The following is a 16,478-nucleotide window of genomic DNA, read 5'->3' on the forward strand; positions in this document are numbered from 1 at the left end:
CCACTCACTCTGCCACCCACCCCCACCACTACCACCAGCCCTTCCAACCCTGGAGCATAATGGACAATAGTGCCAGCTCCTGCTCTGTGAAATGCATTGCTCTCTGAAACCCATTGTGGTGTTTGTATGGAGGCCATGCTTCCCCAGAGGCTCCTGGTCATAGATGAGAGCAGCAAGGCTGCTACAACTGACCCACTCCTGTGAGACATGGCACTCTGAGGTACCAGGACCGTCAAATGCCTTCTTGAACATTCGCTAGGCTACACAGAAGTCTGAAATGCTTCCACCCAACTTCTCCTTCCTCTCTCCTTCAGTTGGGGTCGGATTTGCATTTCAGTCTCACAGCTCTCCCAATAGCTCCCAGCCTCCTCCCCATTTCCTCTCATGGTCCTTTAATAAAAATCTCACACACCTAATCCCATCTCGGAATTGGCTTGTTAGAGGGCCCAGACTAACAGCTTAGCACAGGAAGTGCCCTGGACAGCACCAGGTCACCAGGATCCCACCATTGAAGTACCTGCCACCTTAGCCTCACATTGCATGGCCTGGGTCGGGAGGTGCCTTCACGGCTTCTTCACCTACCCATCAAGGAGTTCCTTCAGTCTGCTTTGCAATGCTCCCAGCAACCTGACAATGGGATTTCCTATCAGCAAGACCCAGTGATCGACCCTAGTATGCGAGGGATAAGAAAATGCAAAACATGGAGTCAACAGTTCCTGGCATTTCATTCATCTAAGAATGAAACTCAACACCACTCTGGCTAAGAGCTTAAAAACAGAAAAATACAACAGGGCCCTAGAAAGCTGGGGTAAAAGCCAGCCAGGGAGAAGCAGCAGCTGAAGCCATACTGTATGGTCTAACAAGTCAACAGCAGCAGTGCAGAGGAAACCCATCTGCTTGATTCCCAAGGAGTCTGGAATTTCTGGGGAAAGCAGCAAAGCACAACTCTGAAGACAGGAAAGTGCCCATCCACCCGAGCCTCCTGTTTTGGGACTCCATCACTCTCCAAAATAATTCTAAATTCAGAATCAACCCACATCTGCAGTGAAGAATATACATTCATTAGAAATTTAGGAATACGGTTCTGCTGAGAAGGTTGAATTTTTCCATGGCTTCTCTCAGGGTGGATTGATGAAAATTGATTTCTTATTGATAAAGTGTTGTGTTCTTTATTTTTTAATTTGGGCCTCCTTCCCTTTTATGCTGCTGTTTGCTGCCCTTTTGCCCGTGTGTACAGAATAGAAACTAGGCTCATTCGTGCTGCTTTTGCCCCAGCCCTTCCTATTTTGAGGACCCTGACTTCTGGCTCAACTGCTCTAATCCTCTATTACCCAACATGCCCTCAGGAGCTACCAAGCAACTCGTGCAGTTGAATTCCCCAGAACCCTTCTTCACAGGGTGTCCGTGGAAATCATCTCCCTTTCACCTTCAGATTCTGGCTCAAATAAATTGTGGGCGATGAGTCACCTAACTCTGTGACTCATATCTGGTCTCAATAAAGGTTTTTTATGAGTCGAAAAAAGGCATCCATATAGATAAGACAAGAAGGAAAACTAATTAGTGAAAATAATTCTGCGAAAGTGGTGAGATTAGAGATCTCTGTGTGTGGTTTGAAATTTTATTTAATGCATAAATGATGACAGAATAAAAATGAATAAATTTCTGTAAAATCAAAATTCATCATTACAACTTTATTCTTCCTCTGAGCCAAGAACAGGGCTAGAATTTTTTTGAGACAAAGTTCAAAATTTTATTTCTGCCTCTAGATTTCTTTTCCAAGGTCAAGTTCCCTCCACTTTGCCACTCCTTTTCTCATGCAATCCTTTCTTTCCTCATATTTGAGGAAAGGGAGAGATTTCCCTGGGGAATGAGAGAGAGTTGGGATGTGGTATTAGGAGTATCCTTGCTATTCACTCTTCCTGGAATGCTCTTCCTCCCACCACTTTGAGGTTTTTGTCCAAATAACTTCTCAGTCTGGTGTTCCTTGACCACCCCACTACAATTTGCAAACCACTCTTCAACCTCTAGTACTCTGTATTGCCTTCTCAGCTTGATGTTTCTTCATAGCTTTCCTTATGAGAGCCAAGATTTTTGTTTTATCTACTGCTCTTTCCCCAATACCTAGAACAGTTCCCAAAACATTCTCAGGTTTGTTCAATGTGTTGTTCAACTCTTTTAAATTCTTACTGATTTTTGTCTGATTGCTCTATTCATTACTGACAGAAGTGTAGTGAAATCATCCACTATGGTCGTCAGTTTCTCTACTTATTCCTGAAGTTTTGATAATTTTTACTTTATGTATTTTGGGATTATGTTACTTGGAGTAAAGAAATTTAGAAGTGACTTATATCATGAGGAATTGTCCTTCGTCATTATCTAGAGATTGTTTATTTCTAATAATGTTTTTTTTCTCTTAAAGTCTGTTTTATCTGATTTTAAAATAGGTACTTCGACTTTTGGTTTTGGTTTTAGTTTGTATGGTATATCTTTTTCTAACATTCTACTTGCAGTCTTTTAGCTGGTCTCTTGTAAAGAGTATATCCTTTCTTTCTAATACAGTTAGATCATTTTGGTTAGGGTATTTACTCCACTTACACGTAACATAATTTGACATGTTAGCACTTAAGTTGGTTATTTACTACATTCCTATTCTACATTTTTTCTCTTCTTTCTTGCTGTATTTGAATTGATTATATTTTAATCATTTACTTCTTCCCCTCCACTAGTTCATAATTATACACTTTTTTGAATTGTTTCAATAATTATCCTTGAAATTATAATATGCATTTATGACTTAACAAAGTCTGATGATAATATCCTCACTCCTCCTAGAAAATGTAAAGACGTTAGAACATTTCAACTCCATTCTCTGACCCCTGCTCCACCCCTGTTGTGTGCAACTGTTGTCCTATATTTAATTCTGTAGATTTTTTTTAAATTCCAAAGGACATGATGATGACGATGATGATTGCTTTATACAGCATTATTTATTTCCATTTATCCGCATATTAACATTCTCATTCATCTTAAATTCTCTCATTTGGCATCATTTTCCTTCTTCTTTATCCTTTAGAATTTCCTTCTCTGTTGTTCTGCTGATAACACATTCTCCCAGTTTTGTTTTGTCTGGAAATGTCTTTATTCTCCTTAGACGTGAAGCTTTAACTTGGTGTTTTCTGCTTTTAGAATATTGAGTGCTCTGTATTTGGAATCCCATTGCTCCTATTGAGAAGTTAGCTGTTGGCCAGACTATTCCTACTTTCGAGGTAATCCAAGGTATTTTCTTGGTATTAATATTTCTTCCTATGATATGTTTAAGCATGGATCCTTTTTAAATATATTCTGTTTGGAACACATTAGACTTCTTAAAATTATGGAGTAACGTATTTAATCTGTTTTGAAAAATTCTGTCATTATCACTTCAGATATTACCTCCACCCCATTAGAAAAATTTGACAGATGCACTATTTCCTTTCCCTCTTTCTAAGAATCAGTTAGATGATTGTCCTACCTTCTTACTGTACTCTCCCTGTCTCTTACCCTCTCTTCAGTCTTTTTATCCTTTTGGCTCTCCACACTGGATAGATTCTTCTAATAATATTCAATTTACTAATTCTCTTTTCAACTATATCTAATTTTCTGTTAATTCCATCTGAGTTCTTTACTTTTTTTATTGTGATTTTTAGTTCTAGGATTTCTATTTGATACTCTTTTTAATTCTATTCTGACACATTTTAGCATTTCTGGGTTTTGCTAAAATTTTCAAGTATTTGTTTTCTTGAAGAGAGCAAACAGTTGTTCTATAGTCTCTGTCTGATAATTCCAATATCTGTATCACTTTTGTACCTAAACTGTCTTTTTTTCTGTTGATTCTTATTCAACATGTCTTATTTCCTCATGTGCTGCATTGTCTTTGATGGTGTAGTACATACTTTATTTGAAAGAAAATTATTTGCTGAAATAATTTGAGACCTAAGATATTGTTATTTTCTTAGGGCATTTTTGTTGGCTTCTACCAAGCAATAGAGACATTAGCAGTAGAAGACCACTTTAATCTAGGTTGAAGGCCTTTGGATTTGTGGAACATCATATAATACAAAGAAACTGGACTCTTGCGCAAGGAAATAAATTTCTGGTTTATCTACACTCTTAAAGTACAGCCCCTTGGGACCACAGCATAAAGCAGAGGTGATTCACCAAGGTCCACTAATTACCACTTTTTCTCTCTTCTTCAGGAGCCACAAGAAAGTACAAATCAGTCTCTCTGGTCTCCTTTGAACTAAAAAGTACCCCCAGGACAAAAGAGGCCTGGTGTTACTCATTTCTCTGGGTCATAGCCTGGTATGTCTCACTATCTTGCTAGCTCTTTGATGGTTTTAAGGAGAGGTTTTTTCCCAGCATTTTGTTGCCTTTGGCAGCGGTGGCTGGCCCAGATTGCCTCGTCTATTATTACCAGAACTGGAAGTCCTTTAGATTGCCCAGATCCATGGATTTTGTTTATATGAGAGAGCAAGATAAGTATTCAACTTAAGTCATACTGTTACTTTAGGTTTTCTATCACCTGCAGCCAAATCTAATTTTAATAACAGCATTCTTATCACACCAAACAGGGGAAATGTATTCTAGCTCCTTATTTATATTCTCTCTCTCACTTTCTTTGTTTGGCTTTCTCCATACCCCAATAGCCACCAACAATCAGATGCCCCAGTGGTTTTGAAACTCACAAGAGGGGCTGCCTTAGCCATGTGTAATGTTATAGGTAGCTTTCTTGCAACATCCACAGGGGGAGGAGGTGAAGAGGAGGAAGAAGAATCATCCCTTAACACAAACACTGCATTCCTGTAAAAGATAGGCTTTTCCTCTCTCTTCAGTCCTCTTTATGTACAGTCCTCTGAAGACTGGCCTCAGCAACTCACAAGGGTCCTCTGAACGTAGAATATATGCTCTTTGCACCTCCTGTGCTCAGCTTTGAACTTCAATCACAATTCTAAAAGGAAGAATTATACTCTGTAGCTAATGTTGTCTTGCTACACTCCAATAAATAGGTAATATATTCTCAATATATTGATTATATCTTCATGTATGTTTTATTGTCCAATATATTGATTATATCTTTATGTATATTTTTATTGTTCAAATATTGAGAATATATTATGGTTTTGAAGGGCAGTCATACATACTGTTTAATGGTTTTGAAGGGCAGTCATACATACTGCTTTTCATGTATTCTTATAAAGTTGTCATTAGTAGCATTAGCCATCTTCATTTTTTAATCTGTTTTATATTCTAATGTTTTCCACGCAGACCAAAACAAAATAATTGCTTTTAGATGTTTTGAAATTACTGTGTTTTTCAAATATTTGTTCGTTTCATACAGTTAACTTTTCTTCCTCTAATGGTAGCAAAGCTTACAGTGGTCTTAGTTGGATCTCCCTGTTTCCGCCAGCTTTGCCATGCTCATGAACTTATTCTCCTCTCTTAATCTTTTAGCAGAAGGGCAACTCATAGGGAATCTTAGCACACCTAGTCTGGGGAAAAGGAAGAAGGGAAGTAAAGAGGAAGGAAGATTCCAATTTGCTACAGAGAATTAAGGGAAAATGGTGTTTTGTTTTGTTTTTAAAGTTTTATTCAAATAACAAACGGCTGACCTTCATGGAGTGATTCTTTGATTTGTTAACTCAACGTGTGCATCATTTTCTCAGTCTAATTTCTCAGATACTAATTGGGGGTAGGATGGAGGAAGAATCCAATGGAGAAGGCAGTAGATCCTGAGAACCAGTGGTTGGGAAGAGTCAGAGGAGAAAAGGCCAGAGCAGGGAAAACACATAAAGTTAAGGCTGGAGATGACAAAACAAAATGCTATCATCTACCCTATTTAACCCAGTTCACCTGTCTCCCATTGCCTCACAGCAACACTTTTACCACATCCTTAAAGCCCCAACCAACACCCCATCCTTAAAAGCCAATCAACTCTCTGGGGGATCTTGTATCCTACATGACAACAAAAATGGAGATCATTAGATGGTAATGCCTTCAAGTCCTGGTCTCCCCACTACAAATTTATCTTCCCTAGGTGAACCCTTGCTCCCTCCTTTATGTCATAGAGGAATTTTCTTTTTCCCTATCTGAGGAGATAGGGAAGCTGTGCTCTAAATCCATCCACTCTCTCCTCTTCACTTTGCCACTGGCTCAGGATTGTGTACTTAAAACTGCTCAAGGCTTTCCCCTCTTTAACAAGAAAAGCCTCTCTTCCTATAAATTCTTTGTATACATTTAATACAAGTCCCCTCTATCTACCACCAAACCTCTGTGCTTTCTTTTGTCGTCCAACACCCACTTCTCTTCTTCCATGCTCCCCCACTGGGTTGTTTGCTTCCACTGCACGTATGGTCACTTACAGCTATGGTCTGACATGTATGTGCCCCCAAACCTCTGTGTTGAAAGTGAGTCACTAATGTGATGCATTTGGAGGTAGAGCTTTTGGGGAATGATTGGGTCATGAGGGTGGAACCCCCCATGAATGGGATTAGTGCCCCTATAAAAGAGGCCCCAAAGAGCTGCTTTGCCTCTTCCACCACATGAGGACACAGCTAGCAGGAGCCATCTGTGAACCAGAAAGTGGGCCCTCACCAGACACCAAATCTACTGACACTTTGATCTTGGATTTCCAGCCCCCAGAACTGTGATAAATAAATTTCTGTTGTTTATAAACTACCCAGTTTGTGGTATCTTGTTAAGCCACTCAAACAGACTAAGACATTTACACATAAATGACTCTGCCCTGGGCTTCAGACTCAAACATCCCACCACTTACTGATCATCTCCATTTGCATTTCTCTGAGATACTTTAAACTCAAAATGTCCTACTGGACATCATTTTTCTCCACTCTCTAAATCTGGGTCTCCTTCTATTCCCTTTCTCAGTAAATGGTCCCCAAATTCCTCCAGTCATATAAAGCAGAAACTGAGGTTCTTTCTTGAAACCTATTTCTCCTTCAACCCTATATCCGATCCATCTCCATATCCGATTGTCCAACCATCTAGACATCCCTCAATTCTGCCTCTGTTTATCTCCTTTGCCACCACCCAGTAACTGCTGACTGATCTGCCTGCATGTAGCTTGCCCCAGCCAATCTAGTCTCTACAGTAGACAGCAAGGTCTTTATAAAAATGCAAATCTGAATCTGTCACTCCCTTGCTAAAAATGATTCAGTGACTTCCCAATGATCCTAGGGAAAAGCACCCAAAATCCTTAAAATAGTGTAGTAACAGAAATCCTATTTTGAAACATAGACACACCCCACACACTTTTCTCTTATGCCAACCCAAAAAAGTAAATGTATCCCCTAGATGGCCAGAGCCATCCATCTGCTCTGGGAAAGATTAAAACTGCAAAGGAAAAATGCAAAGAAGCTGGGAGGAAGAGTTCATATTCTGATTTTTTACTTTGAAATGGAATTTTGCAGCAAGCCAGTAGTCACGCAAGAAAAGATTTCCTGAATTCCTTTATCCTCTCTTTTAGCTTAATCCAGAATCAAGTCTGGCTGCCAAGATCATGGGTTCCCCACAGATAAGGTTCCCCTTGCTGTTCTATGGTAGAAAACAAAACATCTAATCCATACTTCTCATTCTATATACATTCCCTTATACAATGAGCTCCTAGCTGAGAGCCCACAGCCTACCAGTGAAACAGGAATTAAAAGAAATTAAAGAATGTGTAAGCAAAAACTCAGTTGTGTGTAAGAAAACCCAATTCCCCTTGAGGAAGAGAAAGAGCTGGATTCCTTTAAAATTAACTGCCTGTTTTTCTGTGGCTAGTGAGCCTTATCTCTCCCTTTCCCAGGCATTGTGAAGACCCTGTTTCCCTAGCTGTGCAGATGCAAGGTCACTAGGCAGATAAACTCAAGTCATAAAATGTGTTTTTCCTTGGAAAGTAAGAAATAATGTAATGCATGCCTCAATTGAATAACTGTCTTTGTTTCTCACTGTCTTCGCCCTGCACAGATCTCCCCCCACCCCACAAAATGCTTAAAAGGTAACCAGACTCTTTGTTCAGGGCTCAGTCTTTTTGGATGTTAATCTAACTGAGTATGTGCACCTAAATAATAAATAATATATATCCTCCTCGACCCTCGGTCTCTCTGATTCCTCAATTATCCCGCTGCACCAGGACTTATAGGAGCAGAAATCAGAAGACTTTACTCCGCAAGCTTCAGGTGGACATGTGGACAAAGCCATTTGAGAACATGACAAAAATACAGCAAGAGCAGAGACAAGATCAGATCATCCTGGGGGCAGATGCTGGGCTCTTACCAATTTGAGAGAGAAAGGAAAAACAACCCAGCTACAAGATGCACAAGTAGCAGGCCATAGCCACCAACATCAGCAGAGCAATTGGAGGCCAGGAAGACAAGGACGCTTCTGAAGAGACTGAAAAAAGGAGAAGACAGTCCAAGTCACTGCCAGGTTCCAAGGTCTCTTTTGTCATTATTGTTACAAGTACCAAGTCAGCCAAAATCCACTCCACTCTTCAAAACCATCTTGAAGAGTTGCAGGTCAGGGTTGCTGCATCTGAGCATGTTTACTCACAAAAGGTTACAGATGCTCCTCAACTTACAGTAGGATTACATCCTGATAAATGCATCATAAGTTGAAAATATCTCATAAGTCGAAAATGCATTTACTACAGCCTAACCCACTGAACATTGAAGCTTAGACTAGCATACCTTAAAACGTGATCAAGACACTTCCCTCAGCCTACATTTGAGCAAAATCACCTAACACGAAGCCTATTTTATAATAGAGCATTGAATAGCTCACATAATTTATTGAATACTCTACATTACATAGAATTTGTGACAGCTTCACACCATCGTTATGTCAAAAAAATCATTAAGTCGAGCCACCGTAACTCAGGGACTGTCTGTATTTATATTTTTACTTCACGCTAAGCTTTGAAACTGAAATTTTTGCTCCTCAGCAGATGGAGTTTCTGAGAAAGACCAAATTAGTTATAGAGCACTAAAAAAAAAAAAGAAGAAGAAGAAGAAGACAGAGGAGGAGGGCAACATGGAGCAGGAAGAAGGAGAGAAAAAGGAAGAAACCATTATTGCTCCCTCATCTGAACTGCACTGCGAGTCAGCTGGGGCTTCTACCACAGTGTCCTGGAAGCCATGTTTGCTGCCCATTTCTGGACTCTCCAGCCACACTGGCCTCCTTTCCGTTTCTCAAACATGCTGTGGTTCCTGCCACTTCCAGATAATCTCTTAACAATCTATTCCTTCTGCCTGGAATGCTTTTCCTCCCACCCAGCCCCGTCCTGCCCAGCTAACTCCATTCTTTGGACCCTGCATCACTTTCCCAAGAAAGCCATTTCTGGACTTCCCTGACCCCTGCCTCCCATCTTCACTGGCCCAGAGTTCCCTACCCTATAGTCTCATCGCTCCAACCCAGGCATTGCTGCCTCCCAGGACTCTTCCCCATCGCTAATATAGTCCTGCTTGATTGTTCAGTTAATTTTGCCTCCCCTGAAGACCACAAGCCATGTTGGCAACGATGGTCTTGCTCACCATTGCACCTCCGGTGTCTAAAAACCATAGGCATGTCAATTCATTTTTGTTGAGTAAAGGAATTGTTCAATAAGTGCACAAATAAATTCACATTAAAACTTGTCCAAAAACAAAGGAGTTTTCTTGTGAGAAGCAGCTGCTCATTCTGGGGCATTTGAGTGCAGTGAGATGACGATGACGACCATTGGAGGTGCTTTCAAAGCGATGCCGTCACTAGACAGATGGCTGGAGTGCATACCCTTTAAGGACTCACCTATCTCAGAAGTCATGTGTGTTTCTGTAGGTGTAAATGCACAGAGATACCGGAAGGATATGTGTTCAGCTTCTTTTCAGACTGTGAAGGTCCCTGCAACCAGAAGGAAAGCTGTCTTCAGGAAAGGATAAAGGGAACGAGCATCTGTCTGTGACTCTGGTGGTTGCACAGGCTGGTCACCTCAAGGTGGAGTGACACTGTGGTGAGACCAGTGGAGCACCAGTGAGGAAGCTCTCATAGACCTGAGCCAACTGAATTAATTAAGACCAAGAACAGTAAAGGGACCCAGAGGGCAAACTCTGAGAGGCAGTCATAACCAGCACCCTCTCCCCAAACCATATTACTCATTCCCACAGAAGTGTGTGTCTGCTTGCCTTTAATCTGTTCTGACTGTAAGCCATTTTGAGGTGGCTATCCCAATCCCAGTGATGGCTACCATGTTCTGCATTGAGTAGATGCTTGACACACATCCAATAAGTAAAAGTGAGTCTTTATCACTTGGGGTTTGTTGTTTCCCTATCGGTTGCTCCTGCTGCTCAAGGGTGTGTGTGTGTGTGTGTGTGTGTGTGTACATGTGTGAATTGAATACACACGTATAGGGGGGTGGGATACAGAATTGAGGCACCAACAAGTATCCAATATGAATGTCTTTAAAGTCAGCATCAGCAGCGAAGAAGGTACTGCACATAGGATGTGCAGGGGAAAACCTTCTTACCAGACACAGGCCACCACCAAAGCCCCCCTGCCCAAATCTGTATTTGAAAAGCTAATTAAAAAGGTTTTTTTCTTTGGGGTCTTCAATAATTTGCCTTTGAAAGCTCTTTGTTAAAATGAAAATGCCTTTGGATAGAGGAATGGTTTAAACTTCTATCACTTTGCATTTTAGAGGGGATTACGGTGGATAATTAAGAAGAGCCTGGAAAACCAGACCCCAGATTATGAGTGAGGAAAGGTGGGCCAAGAGGATGAGAAGACCCAGCAGAGAGAGCTGCTGTCAAAAAGGGCCTTGTCACCTTTAAATATCATTTCACAACTTTGCTTGGGGAGGCCCAAGGTTTAACTGCCTCTCCCCAAAGAAATGCACTGCAGATCTCTGAGACAAACGGGTAAGCTTAGGTTAGATTCGATTAGGAGAAAAGGTGCTATACTCACTGAAGCTTTTTATGATTAAAGGCAACAAGCAGCATCTTGGAGCTCTGTAGCAACAAGACTTTTGCAGCCTGGCCATCCATCCCCTGGTTGCTAGAATGAGGAGCAGCAGCAGATCAAGTCACATATGCAGTGGTGGGATGAGGTCTCAATACCTGCTCCAGAGAGCTCAGGCTCTAGTGAGCAGCATCCAGGGAAGTGGGCGTGGAGAAAGAAATGAAGGATGGAGAGTGGGAAACAATGAGAGAGAAGAGAAAGAGAAAGGCGGGTTAAGCATCTGGAAAATTACTGCAGTCTCATGGCTTTGGCTGCTTCAAAGCCTGGATGAGTCATCAGCTGGTTGCCTAGGCAATGACTATTTTCCTCCCGCTGCTGATCAATTTCATCCGCACAAATGTCCCATGAAACTGTGAGCTATGAAGATAATATACCTGAGTCACAGAAGTCTCATCAGACAAGGTCTGCATTTCAAGTGTTCTGAAAAAGATTTTATGTATACCAAGCCATCCACCTTCCCACCCCATCCCAGACCACACACACACACACACACACACACACACACACCCCTACGCTGTGGGTAGTGATGGGCCAGGACAGGGGTCCAGGCAGGAGGAGATCGTCACCTCTGCCTTATCATAGTTATGATCCTAGGATCTTAACTGCCCAAACTCACTGTCTTCAATTAGAGACAGACAGGATATATGGTCATTCCCTCATTTCATGTCTTAAAACAAAAATGGATGCTTGTATTAAAAAAAAAAAAAAAAAAAAAAAACAGCCACAGAGGACAGCCAAGTGCAATGCCCTTTGAGCTGTGACCTGCACTCTGTGCTCCTGGGTTCTGAACAGGGGAGAGTGGCTACTGTCTCCACCCTTGGTCCTCCCAGAGACAATGCTGTCCCTTTCCCCATCTTACTTTTCCTCCTAACTCTAGTTGCTACATACTACATACTAAATATGTACTTTTTTGTGTCTTCTCTACTAGAACATATGCTTCTTTAACAGAGGAATTTTATTTATCCTACTCACCACTGCATCCTTCTCTCCTAGCCTAGCTCATCCTACACACACTGAGTGCTCAGTAAAAGTTTGTTGAATGAATGAAAAAAAAATGTTCTTGGATCATCTCTAAGACAACCCTAAAAAATGTTTAAGAAATATGACCAAATTCTTTTCAAGGTGACTTCTACACTGCAGACATGACAACACCTACACTATGTCTAATCTGGAAATTGTCACAATTTTTGTGATTTCTCTCATTTTACCTCCCCTGTGTAGGGCATAGAGAACTTGGGAAAGGTCTTGTGTAAAAAAAAAAAAAGTGTCATATACATGAAGTCAGCCCATAGTGCAAAGTTAGAAGAGCTGTTATGTCTATTTATATGTTGCTAATATTCACTAAGAGCCTACAACATGGCAAGCACATTACATGTATTTTCTCATTTCATTTTCACAGCAACCCAGGTAGTAAATATTTGATAATTCCCATTATACAGATGATGAAACTGAGACTAAGAGAGGTTAAATAACATGCTCCTGATGTGCATGCGGTATGTGGTAGCATCAGGATTCAACCTCAGGTGGCTAAAAGCCACCACTCCATATTGTCTCTCTGTTTGCCACACCCCTCCACTTATCAGGATAGCCCTGTTGGTAGCATTTTCAACACACTTTCCTCCTTCAAGCAGCGCAGAATCTCCATTTTAGCCTGGAATGGTTTGTATTTGTATTAAGCTTTCTTGTTTTCCAGGCATTTTCATATACATTATACAATTTGCTCTTCAAAACAATGTTTTCTGATAAGCAGGACAGATATCATAATCTGCACATTTCAGACATAGAAAATCAGAAACAAAAAGGTTAAGTGACTTCCCTGAAATCATTCACTTGTCAGAGCTAGGACTTGCACACTGGTGCTCAGCTGCCACCACCACTGTTGCCCAGATGCTCTCTAGAAAAGAGCATCCCGGGTGCTCCAGTATGAATGGCCCCATGCCTTGAACCACACCCTAAGTTGGCTCCAGGCCCCCACCACTTCTCAGAGCAATCCCTGGGAAGCCTGAAGCTGGCAAATCACTGATCCACCTTGTCAGCTAATTGTAGGCAGATCCTGCCCTGGGGAACCTCAGGAACCTTTTCTCAGAACCTTCAATAAGAGGAAAATGTTCCAAGATTTCAAAGACAACTTGTATATCTAAGAATGAGTCCAAATGTTATACTTAGTTTAAAAGATGATGACAAATATTTATGGCTAATTTTACTCTCACTCTCCTTGCCCTGATCCCCTCAGTCTCCACCCACTCTCCACCTACCCCTTTCCACTCCACAAAGAAATAACATTGGATCACATTCCATAGAATGAAAAGGCTTCAAATTATAGCTTTATGAACATGATTCTGAGAAACCACTTTACGAAAGATCCTTATCAGCTATTCCTGCAGGCTAAGTGGGGATGAGTAATTGGAAGAAACAGGATTATAAATTTTAATCTACTCCTTTTTAGAAAATCTTATGTGATGTCACGGCTGACTAGCAACCAACAAGCATATAAAATGAGCATAGTAATGATCACTAAAAATGAAGAATTTTGCCTCAAGTGATTTCTATGAAATAGTCCACTCGCCTGCCTGAGCCATTCTTTTTCTTTAGTTTGTCTTCATTTCTCTATGACCCATGGGATGATCTTCATGCCTACATGAAAGTCGTACTTGTCCTTCTGTGCCTGAGCCCATGTGTTTTGCACATGTGTCTGCCTGTTTGCATTTGTGGGAGCTGGATTGAGTGGGGACCTACCAAGTTGCAGGCACTGTGGTAGGAGTTTTCCATATATAAACTCATTATGCCTCCAGTGGGCCTGTGATATGGGTGTGATTGCTAGTATTGTTCTCCTTTTACAGGTGAACACACTGAGGCTCAAAGAAGTTAGGGGATTTGCCTAAGAACACATAAAAACTGCTAAAAGTTATCGTAATGATAGACCTAAAATAGTAACTGGGTATCAGCACTAAAATACATCCACACATTCTTTCAACACTCTTATTTCAGCATAGGACTACCTTTTTCAATGAATCTGATTGAGTGCTAACACTAAGCAACCAGGGAGAGAAAACTATGTGGAATCTTTAATGACTTTCTCTTTCTCCACTTAAGAGATTCATAATGACAATGCTCATCTTAATTTTGTTTTTGCCAAAATGTATTCCATGTATTTATGCATGGTTTATAGCTTAGCCCCTCATTATGTTATGGGTCAAAATTATTTACAAACCAAGTCAGATACCTTTTAGATTTTTTTAAACCACCCATCCCCTCAATTATGAGACCAGGATAATAGCTATTTAATATTTTTTCAGAAATAAGTCACAACATCAATTGTAATAATGATACATGAAGCCATGTTGGAGTATGTGAACAATTTGTTTCTTTAAATCATTGTACCATTGCTTGATTAAGCTTAAGAAAAATTTTTTGATGGATTGAGTGAAAATTAAGTCTGATCTTAATGCAGCCTTGCATATGAACATGTATCTGAAGAAAATTAAGCTAGACACAAATAATAAGCCTGACAACGTTTCCTTTAATTATTTACACCTGACCCACAATTTGGAAAACACTCTCCATTAAACTCTTGTTCTAATCAGATACATCACTGTCCAGTCTGTAACAGTGCAAGAATGGCTGCCAGTGGCAATCATTTGTTCCTCCTAAAGGAGGAGCAAAATATTCTCAAATTACTTTAATTTTTCAATATGAAAATCTATTAATAAATTTGTTTACTTCCTTAAAGCTATACACTTTTCCTTACTTTATAATTGTGCATAGAAAGTTGAGTATACATCTCATTTTTGTAACATAAAACTCATTATCCCATGTATTTTTGTGTTGTGTGTTTCCATTCATTTATGTGATTAATTTATATGGGTATTTTCCTAATGGAACTATAAGTTTTATGAAATATAAATGGCCTAAGTTTGTTACCATTAAAATATTAGGACTTCAAAGATAGTGGCCTCAATATGATCTGGGAAAGTTCAAAGACAGGAAAGCAGTTAGGACAAAAAAGAAGCAAAAAAAATTTTTAGAAGCTCAGGCCTTGGCTGGGTAGTACTATTGGATCAAAGAATGTATGTGGCCTAGTAAAGAGAAATGATGCTAGCAAGGTAAGCAAAAGCCAGACCTTGAAATACTTTACCAAGGAGCACATTGAGAAAAATCCACTGGAGGAGAGTGACATATCAGTTTGGAAACTGAATTTGAGAAAAATGACTCAGTCTGCAGTACAGAAGATGTATTGGAGGGTGGAAAATATTGATGGCAGGAAGAATGGTAACCTGGGTTACTATATGGTAACTACATATAGTAACCCAGGCAAGAAGCAATGAAGGACTAATCCGAGGCAACATCAGTGAGGACAGAGACGTGTCAATGGATATGGGAGAGTTTAAGGAGGCTACGGAAGGTGGTGACTGGTTTGCTGAGTAAGAGAAGATGCACAAGTGACTGAAAGGAGTCATCCTTGAAATGAACAACTAAGGGACCTGTGATACCATTTAAGGGAATAAGAAATACAACAGAAGTTGCATGTTTTGCCAGAAAGTTAGCATACTGAACTTGAAATGCCCAGGTGCATCCTAGTAGAACTATCTAGTAGAGAGAGAGCTCTGTAGAACACCAGAGAGAAGGCTGAAGATAATTGGTACTCATTCGTGAAAGGTGAAATTGGCTTTAAATAAGGTCCCTCACCATTAGGGTATGGCGTAAGAAGAGAAACACCAAAGTTTAAGTGGGCAAAAGAAGAGGATTCCATGAAGAAGGTAGGGCTAGGAAGGAACCAGAAGATAGCGATACCTCAGAAGTCAAAAGGAAGGAGAACTGCTAGAAGAAAACGGTCTACACAGGGCCAGGCACAGTGACTCTCGCCTGCAATTCCAGCAGTTTGGAAGGCAGAGGTGGGAGGATGACTTGGGCCCAGGAGTTCAAGACCATCCTGGGTAACACAGGGAGACCCCCATCTCTAGAGATAATTTTTAAAATTAACCAGATGTGGTGGTGCACACCTGTGGTCTGAGATACTCTGGAGGCTGAGGTGGGAGGATCACATCACTGGAGTCCAGGAGTTCAAAGCTACAGTAAGCTGTGATTATGCCACTGCACTTCAGCCTGGGTGACAGAGCAAGACCTGGCCAAAAAAAAAGAAAAAGACAAAAAAAAAGAAGGAAGGAAGGAACGAAGGAAGGAAGGAAGGAAGGAGGAGGAGGAGAAGGAGGAGGAAGGAAGGAGGAAGAAAAGAAAGAAAGAGAGGAAAGGAAAGAAAGAAAGAAAGAAAAGAAAGAAAGAAAGAAAAAGAAAAAGAAAAAAAGAAAAAGAAAGAAAAGAAAGAAAAGAAAAGAAGAAAGAAAGAAAAAAGAAAGAAAGAAAGAAAAGAAAGAAAGAAAGAAAAGAAAGAAAGAAAGAAAAGAAAGGAAGGAAGGAAGGAAGGAAGGAAGAAGGAAGGAATAGGGAAGAAG

At 40.5% G+C, this 16,478-nt stretch overlaps 1 long non-coding RNA gene across 1 annotated transcript; it reads right to left on the minus strand.

Moving 5' to 3' along the window:
- Nucleotides 1–9,112: 9,112 nt before the first annotated feature.
- Nucleotides 9,113–15,932, minus strand: LOC103879918. The gene is made up of 2 exons (XR_004180074.1): nt 10,975–15,932; nt 9,113–9,915 (listed from the first exon to the last, which is right to left on the minus strand). It is a non-coding gene; the product is annotated as an uncharacterized LOC103879918 (long non-coding RNA).
- Nucleotides 15,933–16,478: the final 546 nt, after the last annotated feature.

Source organism: Papio anubis, chromosome 1 (genome assembly GCF_008728515.1).
Source record: "Papio anubis isolate 15944 chromosome 1, Panubis1.0, whole genome shotgun sequence".
Classification (NCBI taxonomy): Eukaryota; Metazoa; Chordata; class Mammalia; order Primates; family Cercopithecidae; genus Papio; species Papio anubis.